The sequence below is a fragment of the Hyla sarda genome, chromosome 13, assembly GCF_029499605.1.
Source record: "Hyla sarda isolate aHylSar1 chromosome 13, aHylSar1.hap1, whole genome shotgun sequence".
NCBI lineage: Eukaryota > Metazoa > Chordata > Amphibia > Anura > Hylidae > Hyla > Hyla sarda.
Genome location: NC_079201.1, coordinates 3990144 through 4010339, shown reverse-complemented (window position 1 = coordinate 4010339; position 20196 = coordinate 3990144). Strand labels below are relative to the sequence as shown.

General features: G+C 42.3%; 1 protein-coding gene across 20 annotated transcripts in view; it reads left to right on the top strand.

Annotated features, from left to right (window-relative positions):
• The window catches only part of SHISA6 (shisa family member 6), a 595422-nt gene that overhangs the window by 216870 nt on the left and 358356 nt on the right, over window positions 1–20196 (top strand). For all 20 annotated transcript variants that reach the window (XM_056549465.1, XM_056549454.1, XM_056549466.1 and 17 more), the window contains one exon: window positions 13428–13546. The gene's annotated coding sequence lies outside the window, so the exon portion shown is untranslated. The remainder of the gene's footprint in view (window positions 1–13427; window positions 13547–20196) is intronic.

The window sequence follows — 20196 nt, the reverse complement described above, 5'->3', positions numbered from 1 at the left end:
ATACTGGGAGCTGTAATGTGGTCAGGCGTGTGGCTTATTATGAAACGTTGAATCAGACCTTCTTTGAGCCAACATAAAACACAGATCCCTGCTGGTAGGTTTAACTGAGAATACATCAGAGGTATCAGAGCCTCACACAGCATGGCAGTAAACTAGAAACCTGTAAAAAAAAATCTGCAAATTGTAATGCTTTGTGATCACTTTATAAACTGTTGGGGTCCCAAATTTGGGGCCACCATTGATCCTGAGAATGAAGATACTATATAAAACCTCAGTTTTAGATTGTGTTGGCATTATTGCCCCTGAGGATGACACCTGTAGGATGGTGAAACATGTTGGGGGAGGGGGGGCATTTCAATATGTGTTGGCATTATTGCCCCTGAGGATGACACCTATAGAATGGTGAAACATGTTGGGGGGGGGGGAGGGGGGCATTTCAATATGTTTTAATATTAGTGAAATTCCTGAATTACATCTATGTGGATATATTTATTATCTTTGCCTTTAAAGCAGTTATCCAACATAGCTTTAGCTCTTACCTGCCAGACAGTAATTGACATGCTTAGGAAAGATCTTTGCTTGTCTTGTGGCAAGATGCCTGTGATGTGAGTCCACCATAACACTGCTGCTTTCTTTTTGTGAACTGGCTATTCCTGATGAAGTTCCCTCCCTCCAACTACAAGTCCAAGGATCCCTTGTTTGTAATTGTGAGGTCACTTTTCTCCCTTACAACACATCAGTCACCACACCCATTTCAGCACAGCTAGGATCCCAGCTAGGCAGCCCTGTGTAGAATGATCTCCCCCCAACCCAGCAGTTGCTCCACCCATTAATGCACAGTCAGGCTACCTTTTAACATCTGATTTGTGATGTTTTGACTCGAGGCACTGCAACCTGGGGAAAAAACAACACTCATTGGGGCAAAGATCACATAAGAACTGCAAGACCAGCTGTTAAACACAGGTTCAGACACTATATGATTAACTACACTAACTTTACAGCCCCTGTAGCATAGTAAAAAAAAAATATATATATATCACAGAATACGCCTTTAAGAAGTGACAAATGGCCTTAATATGCACAGTGTGTTCATACTTCTATATGGACAGGACCATTGCTTATTTTAGGCTCACTTAAAAAAGTAAATTTTTTAAGTATTAGGCAAAATAAGCAATTTTGTAGACTGCGGCTGTCACTGATTCAAGTGTTGACAACTGTGTGTTTGCATGGTGTAACAGAGTGGCACTGGGGGCAGGGGGCCCCACATCCTGGGAAGCGGTAAGTTCTTGATGTCTACCCAATTCATCTCTGTGTAGTAGATGCTACAATGTAAATAATTCTTAACCCTCTCTTCATGCACAGTCTGTGCCATAAAGGTTTTGAAGTGTTAAACTTGGATGTCGTATCTATCAGGCCTGAGGGAATGGAAATTACAGCATATGACCATCTCAGCCAGTCAGACATGGCTTACATTCATAAAGAACAAGACAATCTGTTCCACTACTGCCCCATTGAGGGGTGTTAAATGAATGCCAAAAAGTCAAAAAGGAGCTTAAACAAAATTACAATCTATGGATGAAATATTTTACGCATTAATCACCATGTCCCCCGATCTTCCGTTAATGCAGATTCTATCGACTGAGCGTCCCGGTTGGAGTTGACATTCCATCGTGACACCTCCTGTCTGACAGATCGTCTAATTATAATTAATATTTTTGCATTGCTCCATTGTCTCCATATTAATGTGATATTTGCAATGAATTGCTCTGTTGGAGACTTTTATCTCTGGCTCAAGTGATTTGACCCCTCGGGTCTCATTTACTGAACAGACACTTTTAATAAATTATTCAGCTAAGCAGCAGTGTGGCGAACCTTCCTTCTCCAATACCGAGCCTATTCTGAGCACGACAATGGACAAGTTGTCATTATGTACTGTTGCTACACTGACTGTGCTTGTGTGGGCACTTGCAAATCCATGAGCCCAGGCATGTACTGTATTCAATGTGTTAAAAATCACAAGAAGATGAAAGAATGCCACACTCGCCATATAAGTAGCTTGAGGACTGTTCACACTTTATTAGATGTGATGGACAGGCAGAAGGTAGGGATGGTAGCACCGGATGGCTGGGTGGAATCAGCTGGGGCATTCGTCTCTCCCCCTGCCGGATTCTGTCCTGCCTTCTTGCGTTCCCGTTACTGTTCCTCAGACAACTGTATGTGGGGACCACCTCTCTGTTTGGTGGCTTCTTGCTATCCTCAACTAGCTGTTGCTTTGGTATTATCTGATTTCCTGACTTCTTAATCCACTACAGAGGTGCAGATATCTATGTACCTCATGAGATGTCATCTGTAGAGGTTTCTTACCTGACCCATGGACATTTTTTTTAGATATCAACCATAAGCATGTCTACCTTGCCCTCCATTAACTGAGACATTCAACACCTTCTTCCTGTATTTTATATTTTTCCCATTAGACATCATCCATAGATGTCTCGTCACCATCAATAAACATGAAAGTTCCTCACCTGTTTCCATTTTTTTATATTTTTTTTATATTTTCATCATTCGCAATCATCCTTTGTCATTCCTTTTTTCTTATTAGTAATATCCATGAACATGTCGTTTTAGATAACATCCATGGACATGTCTCCCTCCTCATCTATGGACATGTCATATTAGATATCCTCCAGTGACTTGTCTTCCTCATCATCTATGGACATCTTTTGTTAGATACCATCCACAGACATGTCTTCCTCATCATCTATGGACATGTCTTAGTAGAGATCCTCCATCAACATGTCTCCCTGATAATTCATGATCCTGATATACCATACATGAACTTGTCTTCCCCATCATGCATGGACATATCGCCTTCATTATCTTTGGACTTGGAAGTTCAAAACCTTCGTCCCTTTTTAGATATTTTTTTCACTTGATTTCATCCATAGACATGCCTCCACATCCATTCACATGCATACATGCTTGGTTCTTCCTTTGTGAGACAGGACCCATAGACATTACCGTTAGATATCATTCATGGACTTTTCATATATTCTCCCTTCCTGAAACATAACCTATGGAAATGGAAGTTTACTACTCTATTCACATAATTTCCACATCAGAAATCATGGATTCCACATGGATGTTCCTTAGAGTCACACTTCATGAAACATAACCCATGGACATTACATATTAGCTATCCTCTGTGAACATGACCATGCATAAACGGAAATTAATTACTCCTCAAAAAAATCTACATTCCTGGGTGACAACATTATTTGATCACCCATTACATATATGACTATTTTGGAAAATTTGAGGTCTCAGCACTTTTACTTTCATTATGTTTGCAGATTTCATCTCAACCTTAAGCTCTTGAAGGACAGTGACCTAATTTATGGTCCTTTGTCTAACGCCAAAGTGTGTACATTATGTTATGAACCATTTTATTGAATAGTAAAGAGGGATAGATGTAATTTTAGGTTGCGGTTACAGAGAAAGCAAAATTGAATAATCTTTTTTATTAATGTATAAAATTCAGCTATAAGCCACTTGAATTCTAACCAAGAAAGTAATGGGGTTGTTGGACTGAACCCAATGGAAGGCTAACCGAGCAACTCTTAAATGCTTCTAGTTTACAATAGAAATTATACCGGATGCTGCCAAGCTCAGGGGATTAAACATCGAAAAACAAAAGTAAATTATTTTGCACTATGAGAAGGCATGTAAATGAGGTCAAGCAGAGAGAATTAGATGGCTAGACGTCCATCCTTGGTGAAATTAATAATAGTGAACAGTTTGATGTTTCTTGTGTGCCAGGAGCAGATCTACAGCTGAAAGAAGCTCTTCAGATAGTTATTGCCATTGGTTAAGAATAGTTGAAATAAACAAAAATAAAATGCTGGTTTTTGATAGTTTGGCCACTATTTTGGGTTCTTTGGTGGCCACAGTCAGTGCTAGTTTCAATGAAAGTCTATGGAACGGCTTTTTTTGGTCCAGATTCCTGATACCACAGTTGTATGTTTTAAAGTTTAAAGAATTTTCAGAGAGATAACGCCCCAATGATGTACACATGTCCTCGTAGACCATATGGACATGAATTTTCTTCATGAGAAAGCCCTTTAACACATTCTTTAAATTGATGACCCTCATCAATCCCAAGTACACCCCACCATGTGAATGGAGCAGTGGACAAACATGCACATTGCTGCTCCATTAAGTCATTCAGTCATCATGGTGAATGTGTAAGAGTGCATGCTGAGCCATTCATTCTCAACCAGGGGAAAGATGTCAGTCACTTATAGCTAATAAGGATCTAGCTTGAGGAAATTTATTTCACAAGGGTCAAAAAAGATATGAAAGTGGGCTTATGTGAGATTTCACTGGCTTCTAAACCAAAGGTAGAGTGAAGTTTCACTAAGATTGCTCACAAATCTCCAACCAGCAGCAAATGACTTAAGATACTTTCATGGAGACCATTGGTTGTATCTCCTGACACATCATTATCACAGAAATAAAATTATGATGGGATTCCCCTTTAAGGTTTCTGGGAAGCCGATCAGTGAGCTTTTTTATTAGTGGGATCTTCTTGCAGAAGTTCTTTACTTTCTAACCCCTAACAGACAGATTAGGAAGACTCAATAGTTGGTAAATATGTGGATCACAGGTTCTCACAGTTAAAGAGGTCTCATGAGTGGAAACTACTGCCTAACAGCTGTTATGATTCGGCAAGCTGGAGGTGGATCCTCTGTGTCAGAGAGGGATTGGCGTGGACCGTGCCGGCGGACCGGTTCTAAGTTGCTACTGGTATTCACCAGAGCCCGCCGCAAAGCAGGATGGTCTTGCAGCGGCGGTAGCAACCAGGTCGTATCCACCGGCAACGGCTCAACCTCTCTGACTGCTGAGATAGGCGCGGTACAAAAGGACAAGGCAAGAGCAAGGTCGGACGTAGCAGAAGGTCAGGGCAGGCAGCAAGGGTCGTAGTCAGGGGCAACAGCAGAAGATCTGGAACACAGGCTTAGGACAACACTAAACGCTTTCTCTGGCACAAGGCAACAAGATCCGGCAAGGAAGGGAAGGGGAAGTGAGGTTATATAGACAGGTGGAAGCTAGTTAGACTGATTGGGCCAGGCACCAATCATTGGTGCACTGGCCCTTTAAATCTTAGAGAGCTGGCGCGCACGCACCCTAGAGAGCGGAGCCGCGCGCGCCAGAACGTGACAGCGGGGGACCGGGACTGGTAAGTGGCTTGGGATGCGTTTCGCGAGCGGGCGCGTCCCCCTATGCGAATCGCATCCCCGTCGTCAGTGTCAGTGCAGCGCTCCCGGTCAGCGGGTCTGACCGGGGCGCTGCAGAGAGGAGAACGCCGCGAGCGCTCCGGGGAGGAGCAGGGACCCGGAGCGCTCGGTGTAACAACAGCCCGGCAAGGCATACTCCCCTTCCACCTCTTGCAAAGGGATCGCGCAACACATCTCAGAAATGGAGGGTTGTATTTGATGGCATGGGAGGTCTGATTGGGTGAGCCACATCTCATGTGGGTATGAAAATCTCACTAGAAGTCTGTTGCCCAGCCCCTGCTTAAAACTGTCTATAGCGATTTAGGAACATTGAAGTGCACGAAATAAATAATCCCATGTTACCCTACAGGAAGTGTGACCTCTGATGATGAGATTTTGGTCTGTATCATGTACCAGCAGTCACAATACTTACTGGGACAAGTGACTTTAGTATTGCTGAAGCTCGGTCTTCTCGACAGTGACTAATGTTACCGCAGCCCCTAAGCTCACAGTCAGCACAGGCTGGATATATCAGTGACTAACTATTGGAAAACTTGACTCGACTTGTATCCTGGCAGAGATTTATAGCATGTAAATTTGTCCAGAGATTTAAAGGGGACTTGTCACTCGCTCAAGGGGGACGTCATTTTGCTGTTCCTGAATGATTTTTATGTTAATAGGTATCTCAGGATCTGCTCTCCTGAGACAACCCAGATGACACATGTTGTTACAAGCTGCATATGTCTTATTGATGTTCAGTTACTATACTGTATGCCAGAGATAGAGAGATAGATTGAAGACGATAAATACATAGATAGATAGGAGATGGACAGACATATATATATATATATATAGACATATATATATATATATATATATATATATATATCCTGCTCAGAAAAATAAAAGTGAACACTAAGATAACACATCCTAGATCTGAATGAATGAACTAATCGTATGAAATACTTTCGTTTTTATATAGTTGAATGTGCTGACAACAAAATTACACAAAAATTATCAATGGAATTTATCAACTCATGGAGGTCTGGATATGGAGTCACACTCAAAATCATAGCTGAAAACCACAAGACAGGCTAATCCAACTTTGATGTAATGTCCTTAAAACAAGTCAAAATGAGGCTCAGTAGTGTGTGTGGCCTCCACGTGCCCGTATGACCTCCCTGATGAGGTCGCAGATGGTCTCCTTAGGGATGTCCTCCCAGACCTGGACTAACGCATCCGCCAACTCCTGGACAGTCTGTGGTGCAACGTGGCGTTGGTGGATGGAGCGACACATGATGTCCCGAATTCAGGTCTGGGGCACGGGCAGCCCAGTCCATAGCATCAATGCCTTCCTCTTGCAGGAATTGCTGACACACTACAGCCACATGAGGTCTAGTATTGTCTTGCATTAGGAGGAACCCAGGGCCAACTGCACCAGCATATGGTCTCACAAGGGGTCTGATGATCTCAACTCGGTATCTAATGGCAGTCAGGCTACCTCTGGCAAGCACATGGAGGGCTGTGTGGCCCCCCAAAGAAATGCCACCCTACACCATTACTGACCCACCGCCAAACCAGTCATACTGGAGGATGTTGCAGGCAGCAGAACGTTCTCCGCGGCGTCTCCAGACTCTGTCATATGTGCTCAGTGTGAACCTGCTTTCATCTGTGAAGAGTACAGGGAGCCAATGGCGAATTTGCCAATCTTCTCTGGCACATGCCAAACATCCTGCACTGTGTTGGGCTGTAAGCACAACCCCCACCTGTGGTTTTCGGGCCCTCATACCACCCTCATGGAGTCTGTTTCTGACCGTTTGAGTGGACATATGCATGTTTGTGGCCTGCTGGAGATAATTTTGCAGGGCTCTGGCAGTGCTCCTCCTGCTCCTCCTTGCACAAAGGCGGAGGTAGTGGTCTTGCTGCTGGGTTGTTTCCCTCTTACAGCCTCCTCCATGTCTCCTGATGTACTGGCCTGTCCCCTGGTAGTGGCTCCATGTTCTGGACACTACGGTGACAGACACACCAAACCTTCTTACCACAGCTCGCATTGATGTGCCATCCGGGATGAGCTGCACTACCTGAGCCACTTGTGTGGGTTGTAGACTCTGTCTCATGCTACCACTAGAGTGAAAGCACCGCCAGCATTCAAAAGTGACCAAAAAATCAGCCAGGAAGCATGGGAACTGATAAGTGGTCTGTGGTCACCACCTGCAGAACCACTCCTTTATTGGGGGTGTCTTGTATATTTTAGATGAGATAGATAGATATACGATAGATAAATATGAGGTACATAAACATAGGATGGATAGATTTGCAATAATTAGATAGATAGATAGATGCTGTGGGAAGATTTATTTTGCTGTCTGAAGTGAAAGGCCCCTAACTCAGGTTCTAGAACCTGCGTGCACCAACTACACCTATTCAAAGGAAAAGGGATGTACTGTTTTTCTAGATAGATAGATATGAGAGATAGAAAGGAAATAGATAAATAGATATAAAATACAAATATATGATATAGAAAGATAGACAGACATGTAGGTGGGTAAAAAGCCAGGTAGGTAGCCAGGCATGTAAGTAGTTAGCTAGCATGGTAGTTAGGTGTGTAGGTAGGTATCTAATTATGTATTTAGGTATCCATGTATGTAGGCATCCGGTAGAAAGATAGGTAGTTAGGTAGCCAGGTATGTAGGTAGGTAGTTCTGTAGTCAGGGATGTAGGTAGGAAGTTATGCAGTCAGGTATGTAGGTCAGTAGCTAGGTATCTAGGTAGAAAGTTAGGCAGCAAGGTATGTAGGTGGTTTTTTATTTATGTAGCCAAGTAGTCAAGTAGCCAGGTATGTAGATAGGTAATTAGGCCGGTCAGTCCACCCCTGGATATGAGATAGATAGATATAAGATAAGAGAAAGATATTAGATAGATAGATTTGATATAAATAGACAGATACATATAAACAGGAGAAAACAGCAGCACACTGCTAGCACAAAGATACAGATAAAACATGAAATGCTATACAACTATAGTACAAAAAATGAAAAAGTGAGGTACTTAGCTCACAATTTGGAGGCCAAATAGTTTGGACCATCCCACCACGGTAAGGTGACCTCATTGGGACAGCCCCTACACTTTGAATATGCCTTTGTGTAATCAGTTTAACAGGCATTGCAAGGTCTGAGACGTCCAGCACCTTATACACACCTAATAGAGGTGGGTGGGGTGCAGGAGCCAACATGGAGGCAGCCACTCCCCCATATGTATAACACAAACAAGGATAAGTTGGCCAGCACTACTGATACCAAAACTACTGCATGGACCTGGCATACAGGTGCAGCGTGGAACATACAGCAGCTGATAAGTACTGGAAGGATTAAGATTTACAAATGTGTTTAACTTTCTGGCACCAGTTGATTTAAAAAAAAAAAAAAGGTTTCCAGTGTAGTACCCCTTTAAGGTTGGCATCCTATGGGACCCAATACAAAACTTAGGGGCGCGGGACCAAGTCTCTCTAGTGACTGCGCGTACCCAGCTCACAGCATTGCTTCTTATAAATAGCTAGATATATACAGTCTAATCCTGGAAAGCAGCACACCTCCAAAAAATGTCCGGGTGCACACTATGTCCGGTCCAGGTTCAGAACCCACTACAGCTACAAATATCCGAGAGGCAGCGGCACTCCAATAAGGTGAATAAATGGTCTTTATTCACATAAACGTGAGGCGACGTTTCGGCTATTTCACCTATCCATTTTCAAGCCTTTGGATATTTGTAGCTAGATATATAGATAGGAGAGAGAGATATTTTGTTTTCTCTGCATCTGTCAGTAATGTTTGCGCTCTATGTATAAATGAATCCATTTTTCCTAATGATCATTTCCCTTCTCAGCAAATATTTAGCATTTTCATTGTAAATCTCATTCTTTTAAGACGTTAAATACAAACAAATTAACTTTCGTCGTTCTTGTCGGGGCCGATTCGTTGTGGAAATGATTATTTTAAAGTTACAAACATCTGTTTCTACAGCAACTCTGGATTGTGATGACTCGCTGCCGCAGAGAGGCCGCCTCGTAGTCATAAACTTAATGAAAGTGCCTCCTCGCTTCATCTGATCACATCGCATTTGCATAATGGCAACTTATTTAATTTCCACGTTGCTAATTTTTCCTTCCAGATTAGAGGGGTCTCTTCGTAGGCAGCAGAATTCTCCGCAGCACAGAGGAAGGTCAGGCTCAAGATAGAGGCTGAAAAATGGGTTTAATCACTGGAGTTGCAGGCTATAGCATCTGCTCCATCTAATGGGATGACAAGTTGTAGGACGGCGCAATTAGTAGCCAGGAGGAAGTTCACAGTGGGAGCTTTTGCTCTTTACATTAATCAAATACAATATAAATTTGGAGTCCAGCCTATGAAAACATACGATTTGTTAAGTGCTGGAAATTCTTAAAGAGGCAGCACCCTAAACCAACATGTTATCAGAATGCCACCCTGCCTCGTGCATTCCATTTCTGGTTTAATAGTTTTATATGTAGTAATATCCGTTGTATTATATCCAGTCCTGTCCAGTAGATTATTGGCTTATTGTATACTTTATTCAGGCACAAAGCTTTATCTTGTACTGGACTTTATTTATAGCTTTTCCTTGGTACTAACTGTGGCTCCCCCTACTCATATTACCCCAAGACTTACAGTAGGGCCAAATATATATCAATGTAAGACAGTAACAAGAATAGCAACTCACCAATAGATGACACAACTGTCTACTCCCCCACCTGAGCCCTGTATCCCATCTGAAGGACTGCAATAAACCTACCCTGCTTGGTGAGTGCCGCCTACTTGTCTTCCTTCTTCGTTGGATCCATGTGCTTGTGCTCGGCTGAGCACCTCCGTTGCAGGTCCCTGTGAGTCAGTGTTTGTGTTGCCTCGTGCTATTTTCCACGCTTAGTCTCGTACGTGCCGGCTTCCTCTTCCTCCACTTTATTGTATACTTTATTCAGGCACAGAGCTTTATCTTGTACTGGACTTTATTTATAGCTTTTCCTCGGTACTAACTGTGGCTCCCCTACTCATATTACCCCAAGACTCACAGTAGGGCCAAATATATGTCAATGTAAGACAGTAACAAGAATAGCAACTCACTAATAGATGACACAAAACTGAATGATGATGAATGGATAATGGAACAAAGAAATTATGATAATGATGAAAAGAGACAATAACCAAAAATGACCCTAGTTAAAGGAGTACTGCAGTGATAGACAACTTATATAAGTGTCTGATCGCGGGGGGGGGGGGGGTCTCCGACCATTGGGACCCCCCTGTGATGTCCCGTATGGGGACCCGGCACTGCCACGGCTCGGTGCTGCTAATGCTCTTGTGGTCGACCTCACTAAGGTTGAGAGACATGCCCCTGCATCTCTGCCTCTTCCATAGAGATACATGGAGAAGGCGTGTTGGCCACAGCAACATGCTGCGGCCAACACGCCTCCTGCACGAGAGGGCCGCAGCAGAGTCAGGGCCCCATACAGGGGATTGTGGGGGGCCCTAGAATTCGCACCCCCTTGATCAGACACATCCCCTATCCTACAGAATAGGGATAAGTTGTCTATCGCTGCAGTACTCCTTTAAGTACTCTTAATCTTTCCTTAGATCCATCCTAGAAGGCTAAACCTGACAGATACCACTGAGCCTCGCCATTCCTATGATAATCCTGAACTGTTAAACAAACCCTAGCAGAGCAACAAGCAGGCACTAGGATAGTGGTCTCCAAACTGTGAGCCTTCCCCCGATGCAAAACTACAATTCCCAGCATGCCTGGGCAGCCGTTAGAGGTCCAAGGTTTAGAGAACACTGCACTAGGACCCAAAGAAAAGCAATACCAAAGAGAACCTAAGTAAAGGAACTAGCAAGACCAAAGAGAAACTAAATAACGGAACTAAGCAACTATGTATTGAGTCAGACATGGCAACTTTAAAATATACACTATAATCCATACCGTACTGCAAGAGCTAGAGATGTTTAAACAGAGGCTAACCAAGAATTCCAGTCTAAACTAGCCCAGAGCTGAGCAGGTAGCATGACCAGCTGATACAGAGCAGGTTGGTTTCTGCTATTTGTTACATATATATGGTTATACCCTTGGATATTTAACCAGTCCTGTCAGTATACTATTCTACTAATTTAATAGAATCCTTCAAACTTGTCGTCCAATTAGCCTAATATGTCTGTACAGGTCCTGGCCTGTCCACACGTCTAATGAGTCAAACTGATAGCATTATAAAGATCTGGAGTTAGCCCAGGGCTTGGGGCCATTATACGGACACAGCGATGTGCCTGCATGCAAGTCATGTGAAGCTGGCCTTAAAGGGGGACTCCAGTACTTTAAACTTATACCCCCCGCAATCAATGTACTGTCAATGGGAGCGCAGACAATTCTCATGTATCTCAGGCTCTCCACAAAGTGTTAACCCAGTTAGGACTGCGAACGCAGCGGCACTTTCCTTGCGAATGTTCTTATGAGGGATTACATCTCCATTAATAATAAGGACCTGAAGAGAACAGACACAAGCCAGAAAAATAATCCCTCCAATTAATGAGATTTGATGCTCACGCGCGGCCGATGTATTTGCCGCCTTGTTCCTCGTTGTCTGAGATTTACCTCCAATGCTGTTACAATGGGCAGAAGTGGTCACCTTCCTTTGGTGCCCAGAAAAGGCGGCATTTCTCACCTGCTTAATGTAGACCTCCAGATGTTGCAAAACTACAACTCCCAGCATTCCCAGACAGCCATTGGCTGTCCGGATAAGCTGTGAGTTGTAGTTTTGCAACATCTGGAGGTCCACAGTTTGGTGACCATTGGTGTAGACACTGTTACATAGTTACATAGTTCTTAAGGTTGAACAAAGACCATCAAGTTCAACCTATAACCTTATTTTGTCCCTACTGTGTTGATCTGGAAGAAGGCAAAACACCCTCATGAGACTGATGCAAATTGTGAAAATTTCTACAGTGTTCCCTAAATATGTCACAGAGTGGGTCTGTAAAACTATCTAGAAGTGTCAATACTTATTAAAAGGGTTTCATGAGATTAGGTGTACCAGTATTTCACAGTAGTGACTCTATTTCGGGTCCCTGTTCACTCCATTGGAGCCATACCAAGTACTGTGTTACTTCACATGGATCTTCCCCAGTCTCACACTTTTTCCTGACTAGCTGGTGACTATCTCTCTCAGATTCTGCCTTTAAGATATAACAAGCGTTTCTGCATCTGGTTCTGTGTTCAGCTGCGGCATCGCTTGTTGCCATGGGGCCAGACAGGAGGTGTGGACAGTGTACCAATGGTATCAGGCCTCTGTGGCCACACTCTCTTGGCTATTTAAGTTACAGGCTTGCTTTATTGCATTGCCTGTATTAGAAGTTTGTTCTTGCACAAGCTTTTCATACCTACCTTTTATTATACTGTCTTTATGTACTCCTGACCTTTTACCTTGTTTCCTGACTACCAATTTTCTCACTGATTTGGTACTGCCTGACTTCCTGGTTCTCACTTGGCCTGCCTGACCTTGCTATTTCTGTTTGTTTGTCTGGCTTCTGTTCACCCGTCTTTGTTCCTTGGTCTGTTCCCTGGTTAACCCTTTGTGCCCTGACTTTTTCCTGACCTACATACTGGGGTGTTTTATGTTTGACCTCACTACGCCCTACACTTGTTCAGAGTAGGACTATTGCCCAGTTGGGGGGGGGGGGGGGAGCATCGCATAGAGCAGACCGTCAAGAAGCAGGAAAGGGTGTTGTGGGTAAGCTCAGGGCTGCACTTCTTACTGTTCTACGTAACATGGGGGCTCTGTTCTCAACCCCTCTTTCTGCACAAATAGGTTGGCTTTATCTCTCTGTTAGCACCACTAGGCCTTTCTAAGGCCTGTCCCAGTATCTTTGCTAAGCAGTGTCAGTGTTTGGTATTTTTTTTTTACATTTATTTCATATAACGTACGGAATATATAATGGTATATTTGTAATAGTTTGGACAATAACGCACGCGGCAATACCAAATATGTTTATTATGTTTACATGTTTTAGGAAAAGGGGGTGGTTTTGAACTTTTAATATGGAAGGGGTTAATGTGTGTCTTTTAAACTTTTATTAAACTTTTTTTGACACTTAGGGGACTTTTAGGAGGAATCAGTAGTCCTATTGAACTCCATTGATCTGTGTGCTCAGTGCTCCATTGATGAAGCCTGATCCAGCGAGGGTGACAGGGGCACGGACACCAGGGAACAAAAGGTAAGCCCTCCGACTACCTCTACACTGCACTCACACACAGCCCCTCTGCATTATATGTAAATGCACACTGCTTTGCTCTGTATGCAAACACACACATACATCTCTGCACTGTATACAAACACACACATACAGCTCTGCACTGTATACAAACACATACACATACATCTCTGCACTGTATACAAACACACACATACAGCTCTGCACTGTATACAAACACACACATACAGCTCTGCACTGTATACAAACACACACACATACATCTCTGCACTGTATACAAACACACACTTATACAGCTCTGCACTGTATGCAAAAAACACACATAGCTTTCCACTGTATGCAAATACACACAGGCCTACACTGTATGCAAACACAAACAGAGCTCTGCTCTTTGGGTAAACACACAAACATCTCTGCACTGTATGCAAGCACACACACAGCTCTGCACTGTATACAAACACACACAGCTCTGCACTATATACAAACACACACAGCTCTGCACTGTATACAAACACACACACAGCTCTGTACTGTATACAAACACACACAGCTCTGCACTGTATACAAACACACACAGCTCTGCACTGTATACAAACACACACAGCTCTGCACTGTATACAAACACACACAGCTCTGCACTGTATACAAACACACACAGCTCTGCACTGTATACAAACACACACAGCTCTGCACTGTATACAAACACACACAGCTCTGCACTGTATACAAACACACACAGCTCTGCATGGTATGCAAACACACAGCTCTGCACTGTATACAAACACACACAGCTCTGCACTGTATACAAACACACAAAGCTCTGCACTGTATACAAACACACACAGCTCTGCAGTGTATACAAACACACACAGCTCTGCAGTGCACTCATTTTGGCTTCCATCTAGATGGCACACATTGGAGTTTACTATATGGAATAGTGCAGAATGTTGTTCTAAACCATAGTGCTGTATAAAAAAAAAAGTATTCTGTTAGGTATGGTTTTATTAACATGTGCCCGATGTCTGTCAGATGCCACCAAGTGGTATCTGTTATAGGTATATGTTGAAGATATATGTGAGGGATAGTACAGATCTGTCAATCAGCAGTAACCCATGAATAGGTCATACTACAGAATGTAAACAATAGAAGACCTGAGCCCGTGAGCCTTTAGCTACGTTCCTGTTCAGTACGTCTGCGCTGTGAGTCTTTTCTGGACCATTGTATCTTGAAACCAGACTCAACATACAATGTACAGACAGTCCAGATCTGTGAAACATTTCAATGGCTGGAAGAACCGACCAATCAAAATGGGCATTCACTGGTAAAAACCCTGTATTACTGAAGTGTATGCACTGACTGGTGTCTGGTAGCGCCCCCTACAGTACAGGGAGGTATTACATGTTCTGCGCTCTTTTACCTGTATTACTGAAGTGTATGCACTGACTGGTGTTTGGTAGCGCCCCCTACAGTACAGAGAGGTATTAAATGTTCTGTACTCTTTACCTGTATTACTGAAGTGTATGCACTGACTGGTGTTTGGTAGCGCCCCCTACAGTACAGGGAGGTATTACATGTTCTGTACTCTTTACCTGTATTACTAAAGTTATGCACTGACTGGTGTCTGGTAGTGCCCCCTACAGTACAGGGAGCTATTACATGTTCTGTACTCTTTACCTGTATTACTGAAGTGTATGCACTGACTGGTGTCTGGTAGCACCCCCTACAGTACAGGGAGGTATTACATGTTCTGCGCTCTTTTACCTGTATTACTGAAGTGTATGCACTGACTGGTGTCTGGTAACGCCCCCTACAGTACAGGGAGGTATTACATGTTCTGTACTCTTTACCTGTATTACTGAAGTGTATGCACTGACTGATGTCTGGTAGTGCCCCCTACAGTACAGAGAGGTATTACATGTTCTGTACTCTTTACCTGTATTACTGAAGTGTATGCACTGACTGGTGTTTGGTAGCGCCCCCTACAGTACAGAGAGGTATAAAATGTTCTGTACTCTTTACCTGTATTACTGAAGTGTATGCACTGACTGGTGTCTGGTAGCGCCCCCTACAGTACAGGGAGGTATTACATGTTCTGTATTCTTTACCTGTATTACTGAAGTGTATGCACTGACTGGTGTCTGGTAGCGCCCCCTACAGTACAGGGAGGTATTACATGTTCTGTACTCTTTACCTGTATTACTGAAGTGTATGCACTGACTGGTGTCTGGTAGCGCCCCCTACAGTACAGGGAAATATTACATGTTCTGTACTGTTCTTTATCTGTATTACTGAAGTGTATGCACTGACTGGTGTCTGGTAGCGCCCCCTACAGTACAGGGAGGTATTACATGTTCTATACACTTTACCTGTATTACTGAAGTGTATGCAGTGTCTGGTGTCTGGTAGCGCCCCTACAGTACAGGGAGGTATTACATATTCTGTACTGTTTACCTGTATTATTGAAGTGTATGCACTGACTGGTGTTTGGTAGCGCCCCCTACAGTACAGGGAGGTATTACATGTTCTGTACTCTTTACCTGTATTACTGAAGTGTATGCACTGACTGGTGTCTGGTAGCGCCCCCTACAGTACAGGGAAATATTACATGTTCTGTACTGTTCTTTATCTGTATTACTGAAGTGTATGCACTGACTGGTGTCTGGTAGCGCCCCTACAGTACAGGGAGGTATTACATATTCTGTACTCTTTACCTGTATTATTGAAGTGTATGCACTGACTGGTGTCTGGTAGCGCCCCCTACAGTACAGGGAGGTATTACATGTTCTGTACTCTTTACCTGTACCAGGGTTAGCTGCTTCTTCGGACACCAGGTGAGGGCGACTCCATGTTACTTTTTTAGGACATTGCATGTACTGTACAGGACCCTGAGGAAGCTCCTGTCCTCTACATAGACCAGTGTTTCCCAAGCAGGGTGGCCCCCGCTGTTGCAAAACTACAACTCCCAGCATGCCCGGACAGCCGTTGGCTGTCCGGGCATTCTGGGAGTTGTAGTTTTGCAACAGTTGGAGGCTCCCTGCTTGGGAAACACTGACATAGACAGTGATTACAGCTCCAGCAGATCTTTCCTACTTTTATATGTAAGGATTTGCTTTATCTATATTAGTTATCTACTTATTTTTCTTTAATCCTCACTTTTTCCTATTTTTGGATGACATTTTGGTGCCTTTAGAACCAATTACCAGGTTTCCATAGAGTTATGGTCTCAACATACAATGGTTTCAACATACAATGGTCGTCCCAGAACCAATTAATATTGTAACTTGAGGGACCACTGTACTCTGGCACTTCTTTCTATAAGCCAGCTGCGGCTGTGTCCAGCTCCAGGCTCTTCCCTGATGAAGTCACACAGTGTTAAAAATAAACACTCGCAGATTGGAACTCTTGATTCTGTTAAATGTTTTGCCCTGTTTTTTTTTCTGTCTTAGAGGAGGGAATTCTGGAATATCTCTAAGGTCTGGTAATTGAACAGAAGAAAGACCTTGGGTGCCCTTCAGTCCACAATGCCATATTAACCTCTTCAGTGACACAGATAGTAACAATTTTATAGCCCATTGTATAGAGAATTAGGCTATTCTGCTCTTGAAAAGAAAGAGAATATGTTATAAAACTAACTCGCAATACAATCCTTCATCAAGCAGAGGGCTGCCTTCAATAGCAGAAATGAGATACTTAACATAGTTTATGGCAGCCTTTATGAATACCCAGTGATTGCCAATATCTGAGAGGGTTATCTCGGCCACACTATGCTTCTCACTCTATATCTGGACTACTCTGTATGGCTAGCACTCATTGGCACCATGCTACCTTTGGTTTAACTAGCTCTCCACAGTATAGGTTGGCATATCTGTGATTCGCACCTTCTGCTTCCCATCTTCTACTGTGGGGGTCCTGAGTGAGTGGTCCAGTTTTTGGCTGTGGTATTTACTACACACATTTTGCATGGTGTTTCTTTATGTATGTCACTTTATCATGATATCTTTTAACCATCAAACAACGAAGCGTTATTGAAAAAGTCCCAAGCAATACAGTAGGTATTTTCAGTAATCATGATATCTTTTAAGTTATTGTTTACTTTCTATTCTGTCTAATGTTCCCTAATGAAGCCCTTTTGTAGGAGGAGAAACACGTTGGGACCTTTCTGTTCATATGATGGTAATATATAAAGCTCACTGGGGGGGGGGGGGGGGTCAATAAATTGCATATTTTTGTATTGTACCCCTTGCTCATATTCAACAAAATTATGGTTGACTATTTATTCCCATGTGTTGATTTATACCTGTGGTGCCACAATCATACCCAATCACGGAAGCTGTTGCCACTTTCTAGCTACCACTATCCATTGTGAATCTCTGGATCAGTTGTGTAATTGTGAACAGTAAGTTATGTTAGTAAGGGTCACATGAAACTTTACTAGAAGGGGATATGAAGATGAATAAAAGATGCAGGAGGGATTTAAAGAATAATATATTCTGTTATAACTGTTCTTATAGTGATAGGAATTATATAGATCAGTGAGGATGACCGGAGGGTATTTTCAAAAAATACGAAAAGGTAACTTATTTTGACTAGGTAAGTAAAAGTTGCAAGAGGGCTCTGTAAAATATGTACTACGATAACCGATCATTGATCCTATTGTGATAGACATGACACAGATCAATAAGAAGTATTAAAAAAACAAAAAATAAACATTTATGTCTCTTTTTAGCTATCTATTTATTATAGATTCGTAGATGAGTAAAAGTTGCATTAGAGTTTTGTAGGAAGAGATGTATTGTATTACAGCCAAGAGTTCGCCTTAGCACTGTAGAAAATCTAAGTAGGTTTAAAAAGATAAATAAATTTATTATAGAGGGGGGAAGGTACTGCTATAAAAACAGTATAGAAATACGTTTCCTTCTGTTGTTCTTCAGTCGTATCTAATCCTGAAAGCCATTCCTTCTTAAGTCCATCTTGCTTCTCCAGCCCACTGAACAGTACGTTAGGTCAGTCAGGGTGGTGGGAAGCTTTATTAGAATATAATAAAACTTAGCATAGATATATAGAAGAGTAAATGTTGCCAGAGGGCTTTATAAAATAATAAAATATGTTACAATCAATCACTGGTCTTATTAAGATGAACACAGCATAAATCGGTAATGATGACTGAGGCTTTGAGAAATAAGATAACTAGGCTCATTTTGGGTAGGAATTAAGTAAAGGTTGCATGAGGGTTTGTAGGGTTTATGAAATATGTTTTCTCATAGCCAATCATTAGTTTTATTGTGACTGGCTTGGCACAGATCATTAAAAATAAATAAATGAATAAAAGACAGAAAATATAACTAAAACTGTGGATGAGTAGCTGTTGCATAAGTTGCATAAGGGTATTGTAGGAGAATATATGGTGTTATAAATACAGTTGGCTTTATTTTTATATGTTTATCTTTAAAAGATATACTGTAAAGAGATAACTGGACTTAGTTAGAATAGAATAGAAATGTATGAGTAAGAAGTAAAAAATACAAATAAAAGAATAGAGTTGAGTTTCACTTGTGTCTTACTTCAGTTATACCCAATCATAAAAGACACCAAGGCTGGGTTCACATATGTCCAATGTGAACCCAGCCTAAAAATCAACACAACTGATGCTACAACTGTGCATCAATTGTCATCAGTTGTTAAGCATCCGCTGTTCATTATTGCTGAACGCCGGATGAGGGAATGCAGCAAAGATGCGTTCTCCTGCCGGTGACGGTCCGGCGTGTCCAACCATACGGTGTCCAAACTGAGACGCCAGATGATTATCAACTGTCCCATGCAAAAGAATGGGATCAGTTCTACTATCAGTTTCCCTCTGGTGCACACCGGACAGAAACAATGCTAGGCAACTGATATATCTGAATGGATCCTTACTTCTCCTATCATGCACTGGCCCTTTGGGTCTCCAGAACATTGGTCTAATTGTTTTAGGACTGCACTGGTGACAGTAACCTTTGTAAGCAATTATTTATCTCGTTATATATTATCATAAATCAATAAAAAAGTTGCATGATGGTTTTGTAAGAAAATATGTTGTGTCATAACAAGCAATTGGATTTACTTTAAGTATAGAATAAATCAGTACAGATGATAGGTCATTTTCCAAAAAGATTACTTATTTTTTTATATTATTTTTTATTTAAGTACACAATATTACATTACAAAATCTTCTAATAAGAAAAAGAGATTAAACACCTATCCCATCCCTCCCAAGTACCCAATGGGGGAAAAAAATAAATATATATATATATATATATATATATATATCATTAGAGATGAGCGAATTTTTTGAAAAATTAAATTTGTGCGATTTGATGAATGTTGGCAGCATGAGGAGACCATATAGTGGCTAAATGACACAGCCTGGAGTTGGGGGCAGCATGAGGAGACCGTATTGTGGCTGAATGACAGAGCCTGGAGTTGGCGGCAGCATGAAGAGACCATATAGTGGCTGAATGACACAGCCTTGAGTTGGCGGCAGCATGAGGAGATCATATAGTGGCTGAATGACACAGCCTGGAGTTGGCGGCAGCATGAGGAGACCTTATAGTGACTGAATGACACAGCCCGGAGTTGGCGACAGCATGAGGAGACCATATAGTGGCTGAATGACA